The 27,663-nt window shown below is 45.8% G+C and overlaps 1 long non-coding RNA gene across 1 annotated transcript; it reads left to right on the top strand.

Annotated features, from left to right (window-relative positions):
• The first annotated feature begins 24,500 nt into the window (after window positions 1–24,500).
• Window positions 24,501–26,785, top strand: LOC105866788 (uncharacterized). The gene is made up of 3 exons (XR_001152015.2): window positions 24,501–24,650; window positions 26,400–26,528; window positions 26,667–26,785. It is a non-coding gene; the product is annotated as an uncharacterized LOC105866788 (long non-coding RNA).
• The last annotated feature ends 878 nt before the right edge of the window (window positions 26,786–27,663 follow it).

The raw sequence follows: 27,663 nt of genomic DNA, 5'->3' as shown, positions 1-27,663 counted from the left end.
ATTTTGAATTAAAAATTTTAGTAGAAATTCATATCTTAAAATATGTACTTTCTAGATTTTTCCATTTAAAAGGTTTAGGGAAAAAATGACAAACTCAGTTGCAATGAGTAGTATCCTAGGATGCAGATTTGTGCTAATGAAACTACAGCTTCTTGGAGAAAGGCAGAGCCCAGGTCTAGGGTCGGAATTGAATAACCCTCGAACACCTTATCATGCCCCAAACAAAGAAGCCACCCAACACTACTAGGGTCATGACACAAAGATTCAGGAGCCAACCTGAAAAGGCCACCATGGAACAAAGATGGCACAATTTAGGAATTAGGTAAGCACAATAGTTTATGTGTTGAAACACATCAGCTATGTCCATGTCAATGCAGTAGTTTCTCTCCTCAAATTGAACCTGAATGTGACTGAGTCTAATGTCACTAATGATCTAACTATCAATTTATGATTAAAAAGGGGTAAGAGGAACATGTTCCATGACATGATATGATGACACAATCAGCAAAATCCAGATAGGAGAAATCTCCAGCACAGATAGTTCTGTTTCCTCAACAATGACAAAAATTGCAAGGAAGAAAAAGAGATGGAAGGCGAGCCTATCAAGACTTATTAACCAACTGTAATCTGTGTATGGACTTATCTGAATACTAATGCAAACGTACAAACAACTAATAAAATAAGAAAGAAATTGGGGAAATTAGAATATTAACTAGATTTTTAATAATATTAAGGAACTGCTCTTATCTTTTTTTGCCTATGTTTGAAAGAAGAATTCTTATCCTTTATGAGCATATACAAAAAAATTATATTTTAAATGATATGATGTTTGGAATTTGCTCCAAAATAATTTGGTGTGGGTTGAAATGGATATGGGTAAAGAAACAAAATTGTCCATGAGTTGATAGTGTTGAATCTGGGTGGTGGGTACTTTTGGGTTGACTCTGCCAACTTTTATATGTTTTTAAATTTTCATAATACAATGAAAAGAATCTTAATAACAATAATTGGAAGGAAAGATGATATTAATGTGGGCATAAGGCAGAAAAGTAAGGCTGAGAGAACCCGAGTGCAGCCATTTTGACTGACACCAGCCCTAACCACTCTGAACAAGGAAGTTAGGGTGATAAGTTGCTGCCCTGGATCCTACAAGGATGGATGAATTACTAAGCCAGAAGCCTTACAAACTGTTTTTCCTTACCATTCTGTGACAGCAGTTTATGATTTGTCTTTATGGCCTGATGGCAAGACAATGCTGGTCACATATGGGGTTTTTGAGCATTTACCACATTAACTGGAGAGAAGATCAAGATGGAAGATGAGAAACACCGCCAGACAGAGTGTCTCTGCAGAAAAGACAGATTCTAGTAGAAATTAGAAGAAAGAAACAAGAAGACGAGCATACAGTGGACGAGGGTTGAAAAGAGGGGTACCTGAGACCACAGGAGACTCCACGGAAGGAGGTTGCGGAGGAGAACTGGAAGCTGAGACCTCCGGAGCAGCCTGGAGACCAGCGGCAAGGGTAGGTGACGTAGTTAACTCTCCCCTCCCTTGCATCTCGGTCTGCTGGTGGGCTCCACAGTGGGTGGAGAGATCTGGGAACACCAGCCCAGAGATGGCCACCACCAGTGAGCAGTAAGCCTGTAGTGGACACGGCACCAGGCTCCCAACTGCCCCAGGGCACCTCCCTGTGCACAGACCCGAGCCGCGCGGCAGGCGCCATATTGCCTCCTTCTCCCCTCCCCCGACCCTATCCGTGGCTGCCGAGAGGGACAATATAGCCACCAGCCAGAGGCACCTCCAGGGAACGGGACCTTCCCTTTTGGGACCTTACAGCTGACTGAGGGTGTCATAGTTGAGATTCACAGGGCCGTGGGACAGAGAGACAGAGTCACCGAGGCTGTAATTATCAAAAGGAGTTTTATTGTCTAGCTCGAGCTAGGGTCCAAGCCCCCAGAGTGCCAGCGCAGTGGCCTCTTCTTCGGGCAGGGACCTCCCTTGTGTGCTAGTGACCCTTTTATACCTAAGCTCTTTACATGCTGATCATGCATCTGCCCCACAGTGATTCTTACTTGATAGGCTTACCTGATAGGCTCCAACCTGTTCCAGGTCCTAGCTGAGAGACTCCGGTTTCCTCGTTCTTTGTCTTTCTCCTCTGCATCCCATAATGTACTCATAATGCCTTGCGGTTAGCAAACAAATAGTAAACAGAAGCTGGAAGGTGTCCATTATCCTAATAGCCCAGTAGCTTACATTCCCCCCTTTCTTTTGGTTCTTACGAGCATTCTTGCTCGTATCCAGGGTCTTGTATCTCTTCTATTCCTAAGCTGTTTTCTTTAAGACTCACCCTTTGGTATTGCTGCTGCGGTGCCATTAACTGCACAGTATTTATTCGTTCCTTATGAAAGTGACTAACCTGTTCAGAATACATGGCCCAAAGGTGAGATGAGCATGAGCACTATTATAGGTCCCAACAAGGTAGATAGCAGGGTAGTTACCACGGGGAACTGTTGAACCACAACTCAAACCATCCTTGTTGTTGTTCATGCTCTCGTTTTCACCATGTAAGTCCCTCCCTGACCTTTGCCATGGACTCTCTGACTACCCCAGTGTGGTCTGCATAGAAGCAGCACTCCTCTCCTAGGGCCGCACATAGCCCTCCTGCTGGAGGAATACTAAGTCCAGCCCCCTCCGGTTCTGCAGCACTACTTCGGACAGTGAAGTTAGGGATTTTTCTAAATGGGAGATGTACTCCTCAAATCTGGCTATGTCTTCGTCTATGGTGGCCCTTAAGCTATTGAACCCCCTATGCTGCACGGCCAAGGATGAGATGCCTGTCCCTGCTCCTATTGCCCCCAGGCCAAAAAGAGTAGCTAAGGTTATTGCTATGAAAGGCTCCCTTTTTTTAATAATTAAGTTGGAGTCCTTTCCTTCTCTGGTCCAAGCAGCATAGACAGTGTCTTCTTGATGATAGATGACCTTAGGGAACACTAGTACCATAATGCAGTATTCTCCAGACTCATTGAAGACTGATAGGCTTAGGCAGGGGTTAGGCCTGTCTTTGAACAGACCCACCACCCGCTGAGTGCCGGGACCAGCCATTTTATTCCACTGCTCTGGTCTATGGTAGGGTGAACCTCGGCACAAAACTGCCTGTGGCTAGTGGACACCTTTCCTATGCAGGTTCCATTTCCAGTGACTGTCGGAAGAGTCAGTCCCGGTCCCTTGTGGTCCCATTTGCAAGACTTGGGAATTTCTTCTCCTGACTGGCTAAAGGGGGTAGCTACTCCCACTGCTTCATAGAAAGGAGGTCTGATGTCATAACATAACCAGCACGCCTCGGTGAGGGCTGGGTCAGTGTGGTTTAAAGTCTCATATGCCGCTGTCAGCATGTTCCATAGGGAGTCCTCTGTTCCTTCTGCTTCAGGGGTGTTCTGACCTCTAGGGGTGACCTGACTTTCAGTTTCTGCCCCGGCGAATTGTGGAGAGGAGACTGTTGGTTGCGGGATTGGTCTGTTCTGCTTTTTCCTTCATCTGTGAACCTCATATGTATCAGGTTACAGTTAGAGGCATACATGGTTCCTGAGCATGGCCGGACATAAGACATTTCAATAAAAAGAGGTTGTACCTGCCATTTCCACTCCCCGTGATTTGTGGTCACACACCACCATTTGCCACAATAATAACCTCCAATACCCCCACACTGACGGTTTTCTTGAGGATGCCAGAATTCCGGACAGGCGTAAAACCCATTCCGGCTTATGGAGGTCCGTTCCACATCTTCCCTCCATGGTCCAGTTACCCAAGAACTGGGGATTGGGGCAGCAGCGGGGCCTCCCGAGGATATCGCTACTGTCTGTGCCGGCTTTTCTAGGGGACTAACTTTTTCCAAGTCAAAATATAAACCTGGCCACCAGGTGTTTAGTGGCTGCCCTTGAGGTGCTATTGTATACCTCATGGGTTTCTAAGTTCATTATTTCCCATGTAATTTTATATGGCAGATGTGGGTTCTCATTATTAATTACAACTGCAAAACTTTGGTCCAAGAGCAGGATATCCATAATGCACTTGCATATGAAACATAGAACAATACCAAACTCCATCTTTGCAGCTTAGTCCCAATCTTTGGGGTAACTAGTCCCAGTCCGAGTCCTAGCAAGGCAATCAGCAGTTCTACCAGCATCTGAGTCAATAGTCTCGTTTACTCCGCAGACGCCACACGGGTCAGCCTGGTCTTTACTGGATTTGTGAGGTCTGCTGTCGCCCTCCACTTGTCCTGCTATTGCTTCTGCTTGTCCTCACCAGCTGGTCTTACGTAGGAGTGGTGGATCCAGGCTGCTACCCCGTCAACCTTAAGAGCAGTGGGGTAACAAGAATAATTTGAAAGAGTCCTTTCCATTTAGGCTCTAGGGTTTTACTGTTATGCCGTTTTACCCACACCCAATCCCCTGGCTGATGATGAAGATACAAGTTTTTATTACTCTTGGTTCTTGGCCCAGTTGTCTGGTAGATGGCCTAGAGGGCCGGCCATCCTTGGCTGTGAACACGTTGCTGAGCTTGTATAGCCTTCAGTACCTCTCTAGGGTGTTCCGGGAGAGCCTCAGGGCTCACCCTAGGGATTACAGGCGTAGGGGTCCCATACACAATCTCAAAGGGGGTTAGGCCCAAATGGTAAGGGGTGCTCCGGGCTCGGAACAGGGCAAAGGGATGGAGGGTCACCCAGTCCCCGCCAGTCCCTAGGACCAATTTAGTTAAGGTTTCCTTTAGGGTTCTGTTCATTCTTTCTATCTGCCCTGAGCTCTGGAGATTATATGCACAATGTAACTTCCAATCTACCTTCAGTGCTCGGGCTAGCCCTTAACTGACCTGACTTGTGAAGGCTGGCCCATTGTCAGATCCTATGTTCTCTGGCAGCCCGTACTTAGGAATTATTTCTTCCAGTATTTTTTTGCTACTATTAAGGCAGTCTCTCCTTTAGTAGGAAAAGCTTCCACCCACCCTGAGAAGGTGTCTACCATGATCAACAAATACCTGTACCCATATTTTCCGGGTCTTACCTCTGTGAAGTCTACTTCCCAAAATAATCCTGGTTGCCTTCCCCGCTCCCTGGTACCTGCATGGGTCCCTCTGATCCTCCCGGCTGCATGACCTGGCAGACACGGCAGTTCCGGACAATGTCTTCTGCTATCTTTCTTTGTGATTTGAATCTGATTTGTGCAGTGTCCAGCAACTGTAGCATCTTCCTTTTTCCCAGATGTTTCGTCTGGTGCAAGTGTCCTAGTAGGAGGTTCCTCAAGGCTTCAGGAACTACTAGGCGGTGCTCTCCATCTTGGAGCCAACCATCCTTACTCTGTGATGCCTGCAGTTTTTCTTTGGCCCAGTTTATGTCCGTGCTGTAATAATCCGGTTGGAGGGGGCATCTTTCCCATCCCAGGAGGTGGAAAGCTCAAATATAGAACATCCGTTAGTGCTGGTTCCTCTGCAGCCCTTTTTGCCTCAGCGTCTGCAGCCCGGTTGCCCCGGCCTTCAAGAGAATCCCCCTTCTGGTGTCCCGGAATGTGGACTACTGCCACTGCTTTTGGCAACAAAATGGCTTCTAGCAGTTGAAGTATTTCAGGCTTACGTTCGGTTTCTCTGCCCTCCGCTATGATGAAACCTCTCTCTATATAGAGGGCCCCATGTATGTGGACCGCCCTGAACACATAATGACTGTCGGTGTATACAGTCAGCCTCTTTCCTTGGGCCCGGCGGAGGGCTTCTGTCAATGCCACCAGTTCCGCCTTCTGGGTGATGTCCCCTGTGGGAGGCACGATGCCCAGATAAGATTACCTCGCTCACTCACTATAGCTGTCCCCGCATACCTGTGTCTGTCCCGAACAAAGCTGCTCCCATCGGTGAACCAGGTCAGGTCTCTGTTTGGAAGAGGGCGGTCTTTCAGGTCTTTCCTGGCCATCTGGGTCTCGGCCAGGGTCTCGAGGCAACTATGTTCAGGCGTTTCTGGCTCGGGATCCAGCAGGAGCGTGGCGGGGTTTAGGATGGTAGGAGTCCGGAACTCAATGGGAGGAATGTCCAACAGAAGCCCCTGGTAGTGAGTCAGCCTCGCATTTGTAATCCATCATCCTGGCGGCTGCTTCAGGATCCCCTCTATGGCATGAGGGGTGGTAATCTGCAAATGCTGACCCAGCGTGAGCTTATCAGCGTCTTTGACCAGTAAGGCAGTAGCCGCAATGATTCACATGCAAGCCGGCCATCCCGCCACTATCGGGTCTAGTTTTTTTTTGACAGGTATGCCACTGGGCGCCTCCAAGGTCTTAGTGCCTGTGTGAGCACTCCCTTGGCTATTCCCTTCTTCTCGTCTGCAAACAGGTGGAACTCTTCTGTGGGATCAGGGAGCACCAGGGCCGGGACCTCTAACATATTTGTTCTCAAGGCAAGAAAGGCACCCTCCATCTGCTCTGTCCCTTTCCACGCTTGCCCTGCCTTGCACCCTTCATACAAGGACGAGCCTTCTCTGTGAACCCAGGAATCCAGAGGTGGCAGTACCCCACTGACCTCAGGAACTCCGCACTTTCCCACATGAGGTCAGGGTGGGTATCCCAAGCACAGTCTGTTTCATTGCTTCTGTTAGCCACCTTTGGCCTCCCTTAATTTATATCCTAAATAGGTGACTGCATCCTTGCAAATCTTGGCCTTCTTGGCACTAGCCCTGTAGCCCATTTCCCCTAGCACTCTGAGTAAGTCTTTGGTGCTCTCCAGGCAAGCTATCATAACAGCTGCCTTGCTCTCTTCTGCAGTAGGATCTATGGGAGTGTACTGCCAAAAAGCCTCCATGATCCTGTCTACATAGGCACCTGGGCTCTCCTCGGGCCCATGATGAACGTCTCCTACCTTAGCCAAATTGGTCGGCTTCCATGCCGCTGCTCAGAGACCGGCCATTAGAGTCTGGCAGTAGACCCAGAGACGCCCCCTACTTTCAGGCTCATTGTAATCCCAGGGCTGCCGTTCAAGAGGAAAAGTCTGGTCGATGACTCGGGGGTTGATGGTGGGTGTTCCATCCACTCCTGGAGCCAGCTTCTGTCCTTCCGCTTGGACTCTCTCTCTCTCTTCAGTTGAAAAAGTACCTTAAGCAACTGTTGGTAATCATCCCAAGTGGGCTGGTGGGTAAAAGGTCCAAATCTAAAAGGTTAATTAAATCCCTTGGATTTTCAGAAACATTTGCATTTTGGGATTTCCAATTGTAGAGGTCACTGGTGGGGAAGGGCCAGTACTGGAATGTCTGTTCCCAATATGCTCAAGGGGATCCCACTGCTCTCGGGGAGCGCACTCATGGGCTCCGGATCTAAAGCCCATCCAGTCCACTGCCTAGTCCTGTAAGCTGGTCCCGCCGTCAGCGGTTCTATTGCAGCCATAGGCACTGCATCCACGAGGGGGGCAGTGGTGGGCGCCTCTGCTGAGAGGGGGGCGGACACAGGTGCTGGGGCTGCCACGAAGGGGGCGGGTGCAGGTGCTGCCACCGCTGCCGCCACCGAGAAATTATAGGGTGGGGCACATTCCACTCCAACGCTGTTAAATCTGGGTACAAATTGGAGTCCGATAATACAGGACAGGTGCCAGCAGAGGGTGGCCCAACGGGCTGTGAGTCCTGCATCTTGCCCTTCACACCTTTAGCAGCCAAAATCTTTGCCTTTTCTGTAGGGGCGTGCAAGAGGGTCTTTAGCCAGGGTGGTGGGTCCTGGACCAAATCCTGCCAGACCACAATGTAAGGAATTTCATTGGGATGGCCATGGCAGCCAAACACCACCCCTTTTACATTTTCCATGAGGGAGGCATCAAAGGAGCCTCCTTGGGCCATCCCACCCCAAACGTAGGCCACTCCCTCTCACAAAGAGTGATAAACTTTCTTTTTTTAACCTCCAAGGACAGGTCCGTGCCCTCGACCTCACATCCTTAAAGTGAGTCATGAGGATGGACAATGGAGTCGTCAAGGTTTGCCCCATTCCTGAAAAGAAGAAGAGGTCCTAGACACAGGACGAACTCACATAGTCACACAGGTGACATGACTAGACAGACGAGGAACAAATAACAAAATGAGTAGACACATGAACAAACGGGAAACAATGATCCACCTGTTCCGGAACCTCCCCCGGTCCCCTTCTGACTGAGCCTCCAGCTCCAAAGTCAGCCGTGGGGTTTCCAAGGAGGCCAGCAGACATCTCCGTCTGGCCTCCATTGATGACCCGCCAGCGCATCCGACTAGGTCCTAATGCCGGTCCACTAGTCCGGGGCGCTAATCTATATACTCCTTCCCCGGCTCTGCATCCTATCCAGCGGTCTGGGAGTAACCCAGAAGATTCCCCAAATGTTATACTTGAGATTTGCAGGGCTGCAGGACAGAGAGACAGAGTCATCAAGGCTGCAATTATCAAAAGGAGTATTATTGTTTAGCTTGAGCTAGGGTCTGAGCCCCCAGAGTCCCAGCGCAGTGGCTTCCTCTTCGGGCAGGGACCCCCCCCTTGTGTGCTAGTGAGTCTTTTATACCTAAGTTCTTTACATGCTGATCATACATCGGCCCCCACAGTGATTCTTATTTCATCCTGCCCCTGATAGGCTCCAACCTGTTCCTGGTCCTAGCTGAGAGACTCCGGGTTCTGTGTTCTTTGTCTTTCTCCTCGGCATCCCATAATGTACTCGTAATGCATTGTGATTAGCAAGCAAGCTGTAAACAGGAGCTGGAAGGTGTCCGTTATCCTAATAGACCAGTATCTTACAAGGGGAATTAAGACGGGGAGCTCCCTACCCGCCATCCCTCCCAGGTGCTGCTGGCCCAGTGATCCCAGGAGAACAGGGCAGACCCTGAGGCTAAGAAAAATAGACTCAGCTTGGGATCCCCATGGCTGAATTGGGATTGGCACTCCTTTCCCTGGTGGGGATATAGTTTGACTTCCCAGAGGTCAGACTTGCAGACCAGATCCAATGCACCCAGGTCTCACATTGCCTGGGGCACAGAAAGGATATACGTGAACAGCTTACTGAGGTGTGTGTGCCTTCAGGGGCATATCAGCGACCTAGAGGGCAACATTCCTCCCAAAGGGAGGCCTTGCGCCCAGCCCAGGTGGCGTTGCTGTGCAGGGAACCACCCAGCCGGCATCACAGGCATGGAAGGCCCGGTGGCGTGAAGTCTGGGCTGCTGATAGAGGCCCAGGAGTAGACACAGAGCTGGGAAGGGTGGAAAGAAGTGGGGCCCGCGCCAGACTGTGGTGTCATAGCCCCACCTCCACACGTAGACTTTCTAACTGAGCGGGGCCATTCCAGCCCCTCCTTGGCAGCTTTTGCTGGAAGCAGAGAACAGAATTTTGACCCCTGCTAACGGCATTGGTGGTGCCTGAGGGCAGGCTTACCCAACCCAGCTCTGCCCAGACTCTCTCCTAGACCAGTCCTCACTGAGGGGGAGAAAAGGACACACCTGGAAGTCCCAGGGCCCCACTGACCACCTGAGGCACTAGAGTGCCTCTCTACAGGAACAAGAGCTGGTTACAGGACACAAAAATAGCAGCTTCACCTGTTCCTCCAAGTAAGCGCCACCTACTGACAGGGAGGACATCATGCACACCCTTTTAATGGCACCTTGTGACTCTTCATACAGGGAGTGGTTGAATCTCACCCACAGACACCACCTAATGGCTCAGAAACTAAACAGGCATGTGAATACTCAAACAAAAACCCAAAAGAAAGAAGCAACAACTGATTGACATGAGAAGAAATCAGCGAAGGAACTCCAGAAATATGAAGAACCAAACGGAAACCACACCCCCAAAGAGGAGCACCAGCCCCTTAGAAATGGACACCAACCAAAATCAGGCAACCAAAATAACAGAAGAGGAATTTCAAATGTGGATCATAAGAAAATTCAACGACCTGCAAGAACAACTCAATAACCAACACAAAGAAACCACAAAAAGCCTGCAGGACCTGGAGCAAAATTTCACTAAAGAAATTGATACAATGAAGAAAAGTTTAACTGAACTCCTAAAAATGAAGAATCAATTCAGTGAAGTACAAAATACAGTGAAAAGCCTCAATAACAGGGTAGATCAAACAGAAGAAAGAATCTCAGATATTGAAGATAACACCTTCCAATTAAACAAATCAGTAACAGAGATAGAGGAGAGAAACAAGAGAAAACAGCAAAGCCTAAAGAGATGTGGGATTATGTGAAGAAACCTAATGTGAGGGTCATAGGGTTACCAGAAGGGGAAGAAGAAAACACTCAAGGATTGGAAAAGCTTTTTGAAGATATAATAGAGGAAAATTTCCCAGGCCTTGCCTGAAATCTCACTATACAAGTTCAAGAAGCTCAGAGGACCCCTGGGAGATTCAATGCTAACAGGAAGATATGACAACATGCAGTCATCAGACTGACCAAAATATCAACTAAAGAGGCCATTATAAGAGCTGTAAGATGAAAGAAGCAAGTAACAAACAAGGGAAAGCCAATTCGAATAACACCAGACTTTTCTACTGAGACTTTACAAGCCAGGAGATATTGGGGCCCCATTCTCACTCTTCGAAAACAAAACAATGCCCAGCCTAGAATCTTATTCCGTGCAAAACTAAGTTTTGTATATAAAGGAGAAATCAACACATTCTCAGAAAAGCAAAGACTGAGGGAATTCACCAAGATAAGACCAGCACTGCAAGAAGTACTCAAAACAGTGTTACCCACAGATCAACAAAATAAATACTCACAGATGTAAATCTACTCAAAGCTAAAGGGCAAAGCTCAGATACTACAGTAATTCAAAAGAGAAAAAGCAAGAAATTTCAACCCAACATAATGGACAGAAATCTGCCTCACCTATCAGTTATCTCAATAAATGTGAATGGCTTGAACTCCCCACTCAAGAGACATAGGCTGGGAGAATATAACAAAACACAAGCAAAGTATCTGCTGCCTTCAGGAAACACATCTAACCTACAAGGATGCAATTAGACTAAAAGTAAAGGGGTGGAGAGTGATATTTCAAGCAAATGGAAGCCAAAAGAAAGCTGGCATGGAAGTGCTGATTACAGAAAACTTAGTTTTTAAATCAACAAATGTAATAAAAGGCAAAGAAGGTCACTATATAATTATGAAGGGTACAGTTCAACAAGGAGACATACCATTTCTAAATATATATGCACCCAACCTTGGTGCATCCAGATTCATAAATCAAACTCTACTGGATCTAAACAAATGGATAAACAACAACACCATAATAGCTGGAGACTTTAACACCCAACTGTCAGCACAGGACAGATCTTCCAAACAGAAAATCAACAAAGAAATAATGAACTTAAACAGAACTCTATAAGAAATGGGCCTGACTGACATGTACAGGACATTCTACCCCCAAACCAGTGAATATACGTTCTTCCCATCAGCTCATGGGTTATTTTCTAAATTGACCATATCCTAGGACAAAGCACATCTCAAAGAATTTAAAAAAATAGAAATTATAGCATGTATCTTTTTGGACCACAATGGAATAAATATAGAAATTGATCCTAACAGGAGTCCTCATTTCTACACAAAGTCATGGAAACTAAACAACTTTCTGCTGAATGATCACTTCATAAACGAGGAAATCAAGATGGAAATAAAAAGATTCTTTGAATTAAACGACAAAGGTGACACAAGTTACCAATACCTGTGGGACACAGCTAAAGCAGTCCTGAGAGGAAAGTTTACTTCCATAAATGCCCATGTCCAAAAGTCGAAAAGATCACAAATATACAACCTAATGAATCATCTGAAAGAGCTGGAAAAAGAAGAACAGATCAACCCCAGACCCAGCAGAAGTGAAATCATTAAGATCAAATCAGAACTAAATGAAATTGACAACAGGGAAACTACATGGAAGATTAATAAAACAAAGTTGGTTCTTTGAAAAAATAAACAAAATTGACACACCATTGGCTAGACTAACAAAAAGCAGAAAAGAAAAATTTTAATAAGCTTTATCAGGAAAAATAAAGGAGAAATTACAACTGATGCCACGGGGATACAAGATGTAATTCATGAATACTACAAAAACCTCTGTGTACACAAACTGGAAATTATGGAGGAAATGGACAATTTCTTATAAACACACAGCCTCCCTAGGCTCAACCAGGAAGAAATAGAATTCCTGAACAGACCAATATCAAGTACTGAAATTAAAACAGCAACAAAAAACATTCCTAAAAAGAAAAGTCCTGGACCAGATGGTTTCACACCCAAATTTTATGAAACCTACAAAGAAGAACTGGTGCCTATCCTGCAGAAATTATTCCACAACATTCAGAAGGATGAAATACTCCCCAACACATTTTATGAAGTGAACATAACTCTGATACTAAAACCATGAAAGGATGCAACACAAAAAGGAAACTACAGACCAATATCCCTTTTGAATATGGATGCAAAAATTCTCGACAAAATCCTAGCCAATGGAATCCAGGTGCTTGTCAAGAAAATAATCCATCACAAACAGGGGGCTTCATCCCAGGGATACAGGTATGGTTCAACATATGCAAATCTATAAATGTAATTCACCATATAAAAAGAAGCAAAAACAAAGACCATATGATCCTCTCAATAGATGTAAAGAAAGCATTTGACAAAATTCAACACTCTTTTATGATAAGAACCCTCAACAAAATAGGCATAGATGGCACTTACCTAAAAATGATACAAGCCAAATATGACAAACCCACAGCCAATATCATACTGAATGGGGAAAAATTGAAAGCATTCCCACTTAGAACTGGAACAAGACAAGGCTGCCCACTATCTCCACTTTTGTTCAACATAGTGCTGGAAGCCCTCGCTACAGCAGTCAGACAAGAGAGCGGAATTAAGGGCGTCCAACTGGGAGCAGAAGAGATCAAACTCTCACTCTTTACTGATGACATGATATTATATATAGAACACCCCAAGGATTCAACCATGAGACTCCGTGACCTGATAAATGAATTTGGGAATGTCTCAGGATAGAAAATCAATACACAGAAATCAGAGGCATTCATGTATGCCAACAACTGTAAAAGTGAGAACCAAATGAAAGACTCAATTCCCTTCAAAATAGCAAAAAAGAAAATAAAGTACCTTGGAATATACTTAACTAAGGAGGTAAAAGTCCTCTACAAGGAGAACTAGGAAACACTGAAGAAGGAAATAGCAGAGGACATAGACATATGGAGGAATATACCATGTTCATGGGTCGGCAGAATCAACATTGTTAAAATGTCTATACTACCCAAAGTGACCTACAGAAACAATACAATCCCTATCAAAGTATCATGATCATTTTTCACAGATACAGAAAAAATAATTTTACGCTTCATATGGAACCAGAGAAGACCTCATATAGCAAAATCTATCCTAGGCAATAAAAACAAAATAGGAGGAATCAATTTACCAGATTTCAAACTTATACTACAAGGCTATAGTCATTAAAACAGCTTGGGACTGGCACAAGAACAGGGACATTGACCAGTGGAACAGAGAACCCAGATATAAAACCATCCTCACATAGCCAACTAATCTTCAACAAAGCAGACAAAAACATACATTGGGGAAAAGAATCCTTATTCAATAAATGGTGCTGGGAAAACTGGATAGCCACATGTGGAAGACTGAAACAAGACCCACACCTTTCACCTCTCACAAAAATCAACTCACACTGGGTGACAGACTTGAACCTTAGATATGAAACTATTAGAATTCTAAAGGAAAATGTTGGAAATACTCTTCTAGACATTGGTCTAGGCAAAGAATTTATGCAGAAGACCTCAAAGGCAATCACAGCAGCAACAAAAATAAACAAGTGGGACCTGATTAAATTAAAAAGCTTCTGCACAGCCAAAGAAACTGTCAAGAAAGCAAACAGACAACCCACAGAATGGGAGAAAATTTTTGCAAGCTACACATCTGATAAAAGGCTGATAACTAGAATCTATTTAGAACTCAGTAAAATCAGCAAGAAAAAATCAAACAACCCTATCAAAAAATGGGCAAAGGACATGAACAGAAACTTCTCAAAAGAAGACAGAATAATGGCCAACAAACATATGAAAAAATGTTCAACATCTCTAATCACCAGGGAAATGCTAATCAAAACCACAACAAGATATCACTTTACTCCAGTGAGAATGGCCTTTATCAAAAAGTCCCCAAACAACAAATGCTGGCGTGGATTCAGAGAGAGAGGAACACTCCTACACTGCTGGTGGGACTGCACACTAGTTTAACCTCTGTGGAAAGCAATGTGGAGATACTTCAAAGCGATATAAGTAGATGTACCATTTGATCCAGCAATTCCACTACTGGGCATCTATCCAAAAGATCAAAAGTCACTTTATGAAAAAGACACCTGCACTTGAATGTTTATTGCAGTATAATTCACAATTGCAAAGCTGTGGAAACAACCCAAGTGCCCATCAATTCATGAGTGGATTAATAAAATGTGGTATATGTATACCATGGAATATTACTCAGCTTTAAGAAACAATGGTGATATAGCACCTCTTGTATAGTCCTGGATACAGCGGGAACCCATTCTACTAAGTGAAGTATCTCAAGAATGGAAAAACCAGCACCACATGTACTCACCAGCAAATTGGTATTAACGGATCAACACCTAAGTGGACATATAGGAATAACATTTATCGGGTGTGGGGAGGGTGGGAGTGAGGAGGAGAGGATGGGTATATACAGCCACAACAAGTAAGATGTGCAATATTTGGGGGATGGACATGCTTGAAGCTCTTACTCGAGGGTGGAGAGGGGCATGGGCAATATATGTAACCTTAACACTTGTACACCCATAATATGCTAAAATAAAAAAGAAAAAAAAAAGAAAAGAAAAAAACCACATTAACTGCCTTGTGATTTGTATTTAACTCATGCTAGTTTTGAGCCCAAGGCCTTGTGAAGCATATACAACTCACACGTCTCTTTACTTGGGGAGCCATGTGAACTATTTTTCAAGTTGCATATAACACACACAGAAAACAATAAAAAATAACAGTTTCATTACATTAAAAAGGATCATTTTGTTATCAAAGTTTTTACTCTTTTTTCATAATGAAACACCATGGCCCCAAGGATAAACATTTTTCTTCTAGTGTGGCAGTCAATGTGTTAAAAATGTTACCATTGCCCCATTAGGGGTCCCCCTTCTGCTTGTGAAAGGACCCCTACTCTGTGTGGTAGGATCTATTGTCTGTCTCTGCATTGGTCAACTTTCCTGTAGCTACTTGGTTTGCTCTCAGTGGCATTCCCCTATGAAGCCAAGAACTCACTTGGTGAGTTCAGGAGGCTTCCTTCCCTTCAGTGGGATCTATTCCCTTTGTCAGTATCTATTACAAATGTGTTTTGCTTCTCAAGGCAATGTGCTATTCCCTTTTCCTCTACTTGTGATTTCACCAAATCTGAAAAAGGTCATGACTAGTCATGGTGATTAATGTTTTGGTAAGAGAGATTTTTCTGCCCAATCACTTTAATACTCTTTATTCCCTTAACACAAAATTTCTTTCTTTTTTTTTTTTTTTACACGTAAACATCTTTCTTCTAGCACAAAATTTCTTTAAAGCTACTTTGCATAGAATATTATTCATTGACAGTTTTAGCCACTTACAATCAATTTTTAAATCTGATTTAATTTTCTTATAGATGAACACATGTTTGCAAAATCTTATGATTTTAAAATTTGAATGAAACAAAATTTTTAAATCCATAATGTAATATTTTTTTAAATTCACCAAAAGTAAATATAAACGGTCATGATAGGGTAGGTTGTATTGCAATAAACAGCGTAAAATTCAGTTGCTTTAAAACGGTTTATTTTTAACTTATGCTTCAAGTTCCTTTGGGTAAGGTGGGGCTCTACTCATTACAGAGACTCAAGTGGTTAATGGAGGTTCCATTGTTACCATAAGCTCTGTACTTTTGCCCAAGGCTGCGTCAGAAAAAACGAGGACAATTGGTTTGAGAAGGAAAGAGGAGATTTATTAATTTGCCGGCAAATGAGAATGTAAAAATGCCATCATCCTCATTTGCCAGAAAATTAATAAAAGGCCTCTTTCCTTTTCCTCAAACCACTTGTCCTCTTTGTTCTGATGTGGCCTCCGGGCGGCCGAGCTTTCGGTGACGGATCCGGCGTTCCTGGGCGGCCGTGGGCATCTCGGTGGACCGGCGCCCGCTGCTGCTGGGGGAAGCCGGGCAGCCGTGGCCGGGCCGTGCGCGCACTTAGTCTCGGTCAGACGGTCGCGCTCCCTGGCGGGCGTGGGGACCCAGGAGCACCGCCACCGCCCGGCGGAGCCTCCGCCGCAGTGGGTGCCGTGCGGCCCGCGGGAGATGCACAGGCTGGCTGGCAAGCAGGGCCTCCCTCCCAGCGCCCCGTGAGGCTCCCGCCCGGGGATCGCCGCCACCGCCCGGCTGTGTAAGGGGCAGGCAGCAGGGAAGAGCTGTGTGGGGGCCGCGCCCGTCCCTGACGCGCCCTCCAGGGTTTCCGCCATGGCCTCGGGCCTCGGGAGCCCACCCTGGCGCTTTCCCGCAATTCTGTGCGCAGCCCGCAGCCCGCGGTAGAGACAGGCAGGCTTGGGCAAGCAGGGAGCCCGCTGCGCTTCCCCTCTGCGGCCGCGCAGCCCACAACCCACGCTGAGGCCCAGCAACGCTGGGTCCCACGAGCAGCCGCCATTGCAGTGTGGGAGGGGCGGGAAGCCGCCCGCGCCTCGGGCACCTGCGCTTCCGCTTCCGGGTGATGAGCACAGCCTGCTGCTGAGCAGCTGCTGCCCATGGCTTCCGGGCCTGTCGCTGCACCCGGCCAGACTTGGAGCGGAGGGAAGCGGCCAGGCCGCCCTGAGGCAGCCGTGGGCAAGCCGCTGAGGAACTTGAACGTACTCGGTTACATTTAAATGGCGGGATCCTGGGACTGTGCTACCTCATGGGTTTAAAAGGGCTCTCCTGCTCTTGTTTGATAGAAGCTTAGCAGGGGACTTGCGGAACCCACAGTCAGACAGATTTATAGACTTGTATCAGCTTACCTGGGGTTCCTAGGATTGGCATCTGGATCTCAGACTTCAGACTGAGGATGAAGCCCTGTACACAGAAAAACAAGGAATGAGCCTTGGAGTTTTAGCACAGGTGCTGAGAGGCGTCCCATGCAAGTGGCCTGTCAAAGCCACTGAACAGCAGTGTGAGAGCATGGCCTCCTCGCCTCTGGGCAGTAACAGCTACTTGTGAGTTGTGTCTATTTTAAATCCAGCCAGCTTTTTGCCAGCCAAAGAGAATAACCTTTACAACATGACTGTTCAGAGGTTCTGGAACCTGTACATTCTAATAGAGTGGATCTGTCAGGTCAGCCCATGCCAGAGCAAGATTGGGACCTTTTTCACTGACGGGAGCAGCTTGATGGACAAAAAGGGGCTGGATGTGTGGTGATCACAGCAGTGGCACTGCCGCCTGAGGCTTCAGCCCAGGAAGCTGAGTTGCAGTTATTCAGAGGAGAAAGCTAAACATTTATACAGACTATAAATATGCTTTTATGATTGTGCATGCTTATGGTGCCATTTGAAAGAAAAGGAGTTTCCTGATGGCAGGAAATACAAATATCAAGTGTGCCACTGAAATAATGGCCTTGATACAGGCCGTGGCTGAGCCCAAGCAGGTGCCCAGCATGACAGAAAGAAGTCAGGCAGGGCCACTATGGAGGCCACTGCAGACGATCTGTTCTCTGGGGCCTGGATACCCCAGCTAGATTTATACCCCCTTTACAGTTAAAGGCTGGGCTCTGCCATTTGGGATGGCACAGCTAAATGGAGACAGAATTCTCATGGACTTGTTCTCCTGCCCAGAGCTTTGGTTTGGCCTCTTATGAGGTACCTACATAAAAGCACATATTAGGGGAATGATGCCTTAATGGATTTTGGGGGGACCTCATTTGGGAGGACCCTGTGTACAACAAACTGTTTATGTGCTAGGGGTGGTCTAAGGACAGAAAGGTGACCCACTGTACAAGAAGCCCAACATTTAGGGAGCCCAACCCTTTTGATGATTGGAAGCTTCACTTGGTATTAGATGCCTTTTCAGGCTGGGTGGAGGCTTATCTTACCCCAACATAAGGAGCGTCTGAAGTTACCAGAATCCTTCTGAAGGAATTCACTGCCTTCACCAAGTTCCTGTGTGTGTCCACCAGCAGGGAGCAGACACAAGCCCTGGAGGATGACAAGATGATGGGCATCAGCAGTCAAGGGGAAGAGGTGGAGCAGATGGAGGATGGCATGCTGGTGATGGACACTATGGACAGGCAGCTGCAGAGACAGCTCAACAACTCAAGGTATCACCGTGTTTGGCTACTGCATGGCAGTGCCCTTTCTGGGGAATCTTTGCTTTCCATCGTCTGCACCTGGATCTGCTACACAATGTGCTGTGGTCACCCATGAACTTCAAGTGGACCCCCGCTGAAGGAACCTGGCAGAAACCTGGTGAGCCTTTTCTCAAAGGGGCTGGACACAGTAGATTAAATGCTGTTTGTAGGCTCCCCTTCTCCATGCAGAGTGATAATGGACCCTCTTTAGAATCGGAGGTAACCCAGCAAATGAGCAAAGCCCTATATCTAAATGGAAGTTGCATGCATCCCAGAGTTGATGCAGGAAAGTGGGATGGGGTGTTTGTTGCCTATTGTCCTCCTTCAGATAAGGGTGGCCTTCGAAAGCAGGCTTAAGTTAAACCCCTAAGAAATGGTTTGTGAGAAACACTTCTTAGCACCCTGAGGTCAGTATAGTAATATAACTGTGAGTAAAGAAAGCAGAGTAAAGCCATCTGTCAAATGAGTGTGTTGGGTGCTAACTACTATGTATGAATTGCCTCTTTCAGGTCTCTGTCCTGGTTGGAAACAGAGAAGTGGAAGGGACTCTATAACGTGTGAGCCTCATTGAAATTGTCAAAAATAAAACCCTGGGTCCATCATACCAAAGTAAAGAGGTGTCCCATGGAAGAAGAGGACCAAAGCCTCCAGTAAAGGGGCCAGCCTTTAGGCAATCTAAAATATCTGTTTAAGGAAAAGGGAAAAATTAAAATATTGATATTTTTGCTAACCCTTCTTTGATTATTTGTTCTGTCGATAGTGTGGAGAGACAGCTCCTTAGTGAGGATTTCCCCTGGCTATCACCTCTTCTGCTGATCTGATTCTTCTTGCTGCTGGGTTTGTCATCCTAAACCTTGTTTGGTCCAAGTATTTCTGAGTTTGAAGAAGCTGGTTTCTCGGATCACCTACAGGGGGTGCAACCAGTAGTTCCGTACTCAGAGGTCCCGTGTTTCTTTCTGTGTTGGACATTGTGTACAAGGCGACAGTTCATTTCTCCTTGTCAGCCCTCACTCTTGCAGTTATTGCTTATGACTTTGTTTTTTGCCTGGTAATCTACTGATGTAAATATACAGCCAAAGCCTTGAGATAGCATATGTAAGTATTAATATAGACCTTACATCTGAAACATCACCATTCAGCACGAAGTAGCTCAACATCCTCTCCCATAGATATGGATGGCTAAAATTGACAGGGAAGAATATGTGACAGAGTTGTCACTCCTACTCCCAGAGATATGGAAGGTAATATTGACAGTGGGAATATATAACAGAAGGAATGGCCTGAAAAAAATAGCAAAATATTTTCTGTCTCTTTTAAACATCTCCCACTCCTCATGGAGAACTAAGACCTGCATGCCTGCCTCAGGCCAGCAGTGGGGAGGGGCAGGGGAGTATCTTTGGTTCTTTGTGCTACAGGAGATAGCTCAGCAGAACTGCCAGGCCCGCCCGGACCTGGTGGACAGAGGTCCCAGGCGGAGGTCACTGGATTGTCTTAGGTGGAGACAGTACAGAGATGGAATGATTAGAATCATCAACTGTAGTCGAACAGTAATTGCCTGAACCTGAGAACCCATTCTTGAAAAACTCTGTATTTCTGTTTATTATTGGGATGATGGCATTTTTAGACAGTAGTCTCCATCCTCCTCATTTTCCAGCAAATTAGTAAGACAGCTCTTTCCTTCTCCTCAAAAACCACTTGTCCTCGTTCTCCTGATGTGGCCTTGGGGACAAGTCCCAAGCTTTCAGTAACACCATCTTGACATGTGCTTCTACAACCCAGAGATAAGAGACAAAATATGGTGTGCTATATAATAAGGAGTATATTTGGTCTTTATCCCCAGGTCCTGAGACAGATCTCCTAACACTCTTGAAATTTCCTGAGTGATATGAACATCTTTTGTTATTCATAACAAACCCCTTTCAATCATACCCAAGTTTATGCTAATGACGTAAGTGGTCCCTGGACAGCCTCACATTGAAGGTGGTCACCAGAAAGACCAAATGATTAGAAGATTGGTATTTTCACTCCACTGACCTAGAAAGGGAGTGGGGATGGGTGCTGGAGATTGAACTCCATAAAAACATTTGAATTGTGAGAGTGGGAGAGCTTCTGGGTTCGTGACCACACCAAGGTTCCAGGAGGGTGGCCAGGTGGTGGCATGTTCAGTGAGGGCCCAGGAGGTTTGCACCCCTACTCCATGCCTAGCCCCATGCATCTCTTCTATGTCACTGTTCCTGAGTTATGTCCTTTGTAATAAACCAGTAAATCCAGAAAAATTGTTTCCCTTAATTTTATGAGCCATTTTAGCAAATTATTGAACCTGAGGAGGAATCCTCGATTTACAGCTGGTTGGTCAGAAGTACAGATGTCCTGGCACTTGCAACTGAGATCTGAAGTGAGGGAAATCTTGTGGGGCTGAACCCTTAAGCCGTGGGGTCTGTGTTGACTCCACGTGGTTGGAGTCCAAACTGAATGGAATTGTAGGACCCCAGTTGGTGTCGGAGAATTGGAGAATTCGTTGTTGTCATAGAAAACACCCCACAGGGGAACCATGAGCTGGCTCCTGATCTGCATGGACGTGAGAGATGCCACTTCTCCCCACTTTGCATTGGCCAAGCCAAATTCTGTGGCCATAGTTTAGTGCAGAGCAGTGAGATAAGCAACCCTTTTACGGGAAGGGCACCTAGTGCTTCTTAATATAGTCTACCATGGCATATAAAATATTTGTAAAATACAGAAAATTACACTCAGTGTCCCTTATTGGGTGGAAGCTAGAGGAAAAACTTACTTAATAAGACATTTCTTCCTGGTTGCCTTTATAGCACAGTAATTCTTCAGCAGCACTGATGCTGTCCCTGGTGGACGCGTGGCCGCTTCGCAGAGGTGCCCGCTTCCCCCTCAGCTCTGCCCTCCTGGCACCTCGGCTGTCTCCATGGCCTGGCTGCGATTCCCGGGTGGCCGCAGGGCAGGCAGCCCCGGGCAGTCCTTGCTGCTGAGTGAGATTATCCCACTATGGCAACCCCTCTGGCAAGTTCCACAGCCAGACCCTCAGCTGCCACAGTTGTCTGTCTGTCTTACAGTGAAACAGGGACAATTTGGGAGTGTGAAACGCCACATCCTCCCCTTGCCAGGCAGAGCCGCACACCCACTGACAGCGGCCTTTGGAGTGGGATCCTCTTGGAAACCCAGGCACAGACGGAAGCCGGGGCCCCGTGTCTCACTGCGAGCCCCCTTCACTCTCGCCTCGGCCCCCCAGGCCGGGGGAGTTGGGAGGGTGTATCCGACTGGTCCCTGCTTCTTCCTCTCTTTGCTCTTCTGCCAGCCATCTCTTGGGATCAGAGATTTTTTTTCATTTCCCCTAAATCGTATCTTTCTTTTATGTGAGAGCAGTAACTTCAGGGCCTCTACATCCTAGACAGAAAGAAGGCCTTCTCTGAACTCCAGTGAAACACAGAGACCCTGGCTCTCCCAGCTTCATGGCAGATTTGTGAGAGGAAGAGAAAAAGGAAGTCCTTTCCTTCTCAGCAGTGCTGGCCCTCGAGCCTCTTGTCCTTGAGTAAAATCTTGTGAATGTCAGATGCTGAATATTGCCTCGTTCTTCCTCTGTAACTCCTTCTGTAATAAACACCAGTCTCCTTCACAGAGACACACGGAGGCTTTGGGCTGACGGATGCAAAAGGTGTGATGAAAGAAAGGCAAAAAGGAAAACTCATAAAGGATTTTCAAAATATTACTCTAATTACATTTATTTCCCTTGTTTTACACATAATATTTATAAAATATAAATTACTTTTAGAAAGTAAATATATATTTATTTATATTTATGCATAGTATAAACTCTAAGGATGTAATATATTTTTATTATTCACTTTAAGTCTAATATACAACCTATTCTATCAAAATACTTTCTGTGTGTGTGTGTGTGTGCATATGTGTGTGTAACCTATGGCTCAGTTACCTAAACCAAGGGATAGTAATCAGTATTTATGACAAAATCAGCCTGCATAAATTTGCATTTTTATCCACTATTCAAAAGTAAGAGGTATTCATTTTCCCAAACACAGGTCTAAGCAAAAAGAATGAATGAACAAACATGACTTGATTATGTCGGTGCCCAATCATGGGATAAGTATAGGTTTGTTCAGAAGAGAGAATTTGAAAATGATTCAAGTAAAATGTTAGGCGACAAGCAGGAAATGAATCAGGCAAAGCAGGAGATGTTAATTGATGCAGTTGAGGCTTAGCGCTGCAGCCAAGGCAAATGTCAGAGGGAAAACCTGAGCAAGAGCCAGTAGTTCAACTCCAAAACCAGAGATGAAAACTTAATTCATATCAAAACAAAGAGTCTTGGCTCTCCCACACCCCTGCCAGAAACATTCGTGCATGATCTCTTGTAATACAATTTTTCTAAAGCCCTCTGTAAGCTCCATGGCATGAGAATCGAGCCAGATCTGGGTTTTATGGATTGAAAAGGATTATTCCCTTATCACACGGGAAATTCTCCAATAGTCTTTATTCAATTTGCTTTGAAGATAGGGTAGTTTCATTATTTTATGTGTATGTTTCTTTCTAGAGCACCTTTTCCTTATTACTCTGAATCAGATCATTATCACTTTATTAATTCACCCACTAGTGATGCTCCTTAATTTTATATTCTGTTGAGTTAATTTTTTGTGTGTGCTCAAATTGCATAAATTGTAGGAATATTCATTGCATGGTTAAAAAAACAGGCACTAACTTGCTTCTTAAGGCATATCCATAAATACAGGATTTATAAGTATCCTGACAGTAAATGAGATTTTAACCTTAGCGTAAGCCTAAGCTTATAAATAGGTTGCATTCCAAACAATTGCCAGTTAGTATTTTCTTTTAGCCATGTAGAAAAAAAAGCATAATGCCACAGAAAGAAAGTTATAGATAGTGGGTAGCTTCCTAGACAGGAAATGAGAAGTTCATTTATAGAATGCTAGACCTGAAAGCTCTTTAAAGCTAATTTAGTCTTAGGCCGGGTGTGGTGGCTCGTGCCTGTCATCCTAGCACTCTGGGAGGCCGAGGCGTCGTGGCACATGCCTGTAGTCCCAGCTACTCGGGAGGCTGAGGCAAGAGGATCCCTTGAGCCCAGGAGTTTGAGGTTGCAGTGAGCTATGATGACGCCACTGCGCTCTAACTTCTTACTGTGGCCACTGTCTCTCGGCATATTCTTAACTCATGCAATAGTTAAAACCTATTTAAAAACCCAACTAAAGTGTTTTTTTTTTCTCATGGGCCTCTATTTCTCAGGATAGGCTAGGCTACACTGAGATCACAGATTAACCTTGAAATCCCAGTGGCTTGGCACAATGAAAGTTTATTTCTTGTTCTTGTTACGTGTCCATGGAGAGCCCACAGGATCCTGTCTCTGTGGTCACTCGGGAAGCAGAGGGTGGGTAGTGGGCAGTCGCACTATCGGGAACCCGTGCCCTTTAAGGCGGCTGCGGCACTAGCCATTTCACAGTGAAAACCAGCAGGAGATACTTGGGATAAAAAAGAACATAAACCATTTTAAAAATTCTTCTTGAAGGCTAGTGTTTGAATGAAAGGAGACTGTCCTGAGAAGGCGCTCTTGTGTCCTGGCTGCGAAGGAGCCCCTGGACGTAGCTGAGTGCCTCCAGGAGGGCTGGGCAGGCGGCCGGGCTCCTTCCTGGAGGAGGAGTTGCGGCCGGGCTGCTGTGCTTATCGGACTTCATTAGGAGCATGTTTTGACCCACAAGAAGAAGGGGTGCCTGCGGTAGATATGTTCACATGTATCTTTCAAATTTACAGCCTCGTTGGGCACATAAGAGAGCTGCTGTCGCTGTAACTTGCCGGGATGGCGGGGAAAGCGCAGAGAAATCGGAGCTAAAAGTATTAACTGCGCCGCGGCCGCGAGGGCAGCGCGGTGGGCCAGGCAGGGTGCCGCTCCGGTCTTCCCGGGGACACAGGCACGAGGGGCAGGCCAAGGCTGGAATCACAGTTTCCTAAGTTCTGCTAGACAGCTGTCAGCTCCATAATATATCGTGTCAGCTAGAGGGCAAATGTCACATGTAATGAATGATCTAACGAAGCAATCTTTTATCTTTGAGTGTAGATAAAAACCAACATTCCTCAGTCTTCCATCTGGGGCCTTAGCGTGGCTGAGCTGAGACCAAGATACATCCTCCTCCTCCTCTCCCCACACCTCATCTTCTCCTCCACCAGCCCGAGTCTGCACGAATCTGTCCAGACACACATGGGACTTCTGTGGTGAGTGACGGAGGGAGGCGTTTAGTTGAGAGTAGTAGAAAACAGAGGAGATACTTTGGCAACTGTTTCCCTCAAATCCCACAGATTGTATTTGAGATAGCGTGATCACGGGTGTTTGAAACGGATTTTCACGGGAAGCCTGGTAGCACCCTAGGCAGGAAGTGCAGTGCAGGCTGGGAGCTGGCGGAGGCCCTCGGGAGAGGCTTGGCGAGACTGAGAAGCGCGCCAGAGAGCGGGGAAAGGCAAGGCCCCCTAACTTGGCACAGGGCCTGTGGGTAATGGCATGTTAAGGCCTGGATTTTAGGAACATTCAGACACTGCCCTGTTGGTGTGGGCAATGGCATTTTCCTAATGTACAGTGAGGGAAACGAGGCTTTTCGAAGTGGCTTCATGTGTCAGAGACAGGGACATTAAAGTGAGAAGGAGAGACGACAGGAAAATGCCACTGTCCAGCTGGTGTATGGCCTATGGGACCCATTTGTGGAACCGGTTTGAGCTCTCAAAGAAATAGAGACTGTTTCAGTGTGAGTGTGCATGTGCGTGCGCGTGTGAGTGTGCGTGTGTGTGCATGTGTGTGTGTGCGCACGCACGTGTGAGTGTGTGTGTGTGTGGCCTGTGGTCCTGAGGCCTTGCTACTGCGCATGCAGGAGCCGTGGAGGGCAGACATGAGGATTACATGCTCTCAATAGCATGTAGACTTCCTTCTGAAAAAACATCAGCCAAATCAAACCTATTTTAATCCTTAAATCACTACCCGTCTACGGAAGGGGCTGTTCTCTTTACTATAAAAATGGCTCCTGTGCTGTAGACTGAAATGCTTGAGATAGTTTTAGATGATGCTTCTCTCTCAAAGAACATTTGAGAGCAGTTTCTGAGATGCTCCGCAGAGGGCTGTGCTTGTGAGAGGGTGGGGCCCATGGGAACCAACTGCAGCTGGTTTTGGGAACCCAGAAGGGTATTAAGGGCACATTCCACACGGTCTGGTCCTGGTTTCATTCTTCAGTGCTTAATAGTTTAACGATGATAGGTTTCCCCTTGTGCTTTGCCTGGTCCCTTAAATGTGGCTGGGGCACTGTGCAGCGTTCCATAGCACGGAGGTGAAACTCTCGGCCAGATTGACATCAGTGCTCTTCCTGGTCACGGAATGATCGGCTCGTTCTCTCACTACCGTAGGCACTGACGGAGGTATTTCTCGTCCAAGCAGCACGAAGCCTGTATTTCCCCTTTATGTAAACTATCACTGTAACTTTCCTTAATTTACACATAGAAGTTGGATGTTTTATAGTAAACACCTAAATTATAAGCCTCGTAAATTCTTGCATGAGGCTATTGCCCTCTAACTCAATAAGAATCATTTATTTTCTTGTTCGGGAAGTATGACTTAAAATAATTTTGCTACTAGAAGTGACAGAATTTTTCCTAAAAGACTTGCTATTTTCCCCCAAAATGCCTTCATTATTTTTTAGCTTCCTGCCTATGTTTCCACTTACTCTCACGTGGACTATAATCTCTTTAAAATAGCCAGCTGCTTTCTACTGATAGAGATCTTCAAACTTGTAGACACTCAGCCAAGAGGTTGCAGAGTTAGGTTAGCCTAGTAGTGTGGCTGGAACCTAAGGTAAGTGACACTGTAGAAAAAATAATGAGAAATTATCCTATTTCATGTATGCTATAGTCTTATTTTTCAATTCAATTTTAGAGAATATTTTCTTATGTTAACATATTTTCTTATGTTAACTCCTTTTTCAGATGATGAGAGTAATAGGTGCTTTTTGGAAAACTTGTTAAAAGTTTAAAAGAAAATTGAATCAGCATCAGTTCTACCAGTCATAGCCAGCTTTTTGTGTGTTTCCATTCAGTCATTCTCCACGGAGATAGGTAGGTGTCTCTCTCTCTCTCCCTCCCGTTTCTCTCTTTTTCTGTTTATGTTTTCTTTATTTCTTTTGCTTAATGAGTATTAAGGTTATAGCAGACTATCTCCTTTTGAATCATGCTTCTCTCTCTTCCCCTGCAAAGCTGTACTGATGTAGAAAAGCGAGAAAAGGAGCTTCGATGGAGAGGGCCTGACTTGGAGTTCTCCCTTTCCCAGTGTTGCCACAGGTGGCAGGAAAATCAGCTGTGGTCTCTGCTCTCCCGATAACTGTTACCCCAGGGTAAGTTCAATGTCTGGCATCAAAAAATGCGGGCTGTATAAATGCAAGACGACCTTTCCCTGAACACACGATTCACTAGGAAATGTACTGTTTTTGCTTACTTTTGTTAATAATCCTCTAAGGTAGGGAATATAATTACACTGTTTTACAGCTGTGGAGATTCAAAGGCAGAATTTTAACCATTTGTTTCCCAGGGGCACAGTGAGAATCCCAGGATGTGTTTTCCAGATCCTAGTCTTTTTTTCTTTTCATGATGACACTTAGCTGTCTCACTACTGCTGTGATTCATGCTGAGGATCCCCTTACTGAGCGAAGACTGGGTGCTGTCGCTGCCTGCGGCACGTTGCTCATCATGTCTGATTTTATCTTATGAACACACTATGAGGTAAATGTCATTGTTGTTGTACAGGAGAAAACTGAGGCTTAGAGAGATTAACTCATGATCTTAGGATCCCTCCATTAGTAACTGTCCAGAAACGGATCTATCCAGTGAGTGACCTGGAGTGCATATCATCGCCTGCAAAATGAGGACAACACTGCCTGCTCCCGTGCGGGGGCATCCCTCTGACCAGTGCTAGGCAGAGTGCTAGAGCATCATATGGGACCAGGAATCGGTTACTGAATACATGAATGAATAGCATGGGCAAATATGTTTCATACACCATGAAGAAGGAAGCTTATGTATGTACTGTATGGTTTAAGGCAAATGGGGACAGGAAGTGTAGAAGGACATTAGCCCAAATTTTACCCTTTCCATGTGGACTCTGTGGACTGTGGGAGGGGCAGAAATTGTGAGAGAGCTCACGAGGAGAGTTTGCTGGTGTAATGGGAGTTATTGCTGTTATTGAAGAGTTATAAAA

Source organism: Microcebus murinus, chromosome 7 (genome assembly GCF_040939455.1).
Source record: "Microcebus murinus isolate Inina chromosome 7, M.murinus_Inina_mat1.0, whole genome shotgun sequence".
Taxonomy (NCBI): Eukaryota; Metazoa; Chordata; class Mammalia; order Primates; family Cheirogaleidae; genus Microcebus; species Microcebus murinus.
Note: the sequence above shows the minus strand (reverse complement) of the source record. Positions and strands in the feature narration are given on the sequence as shown.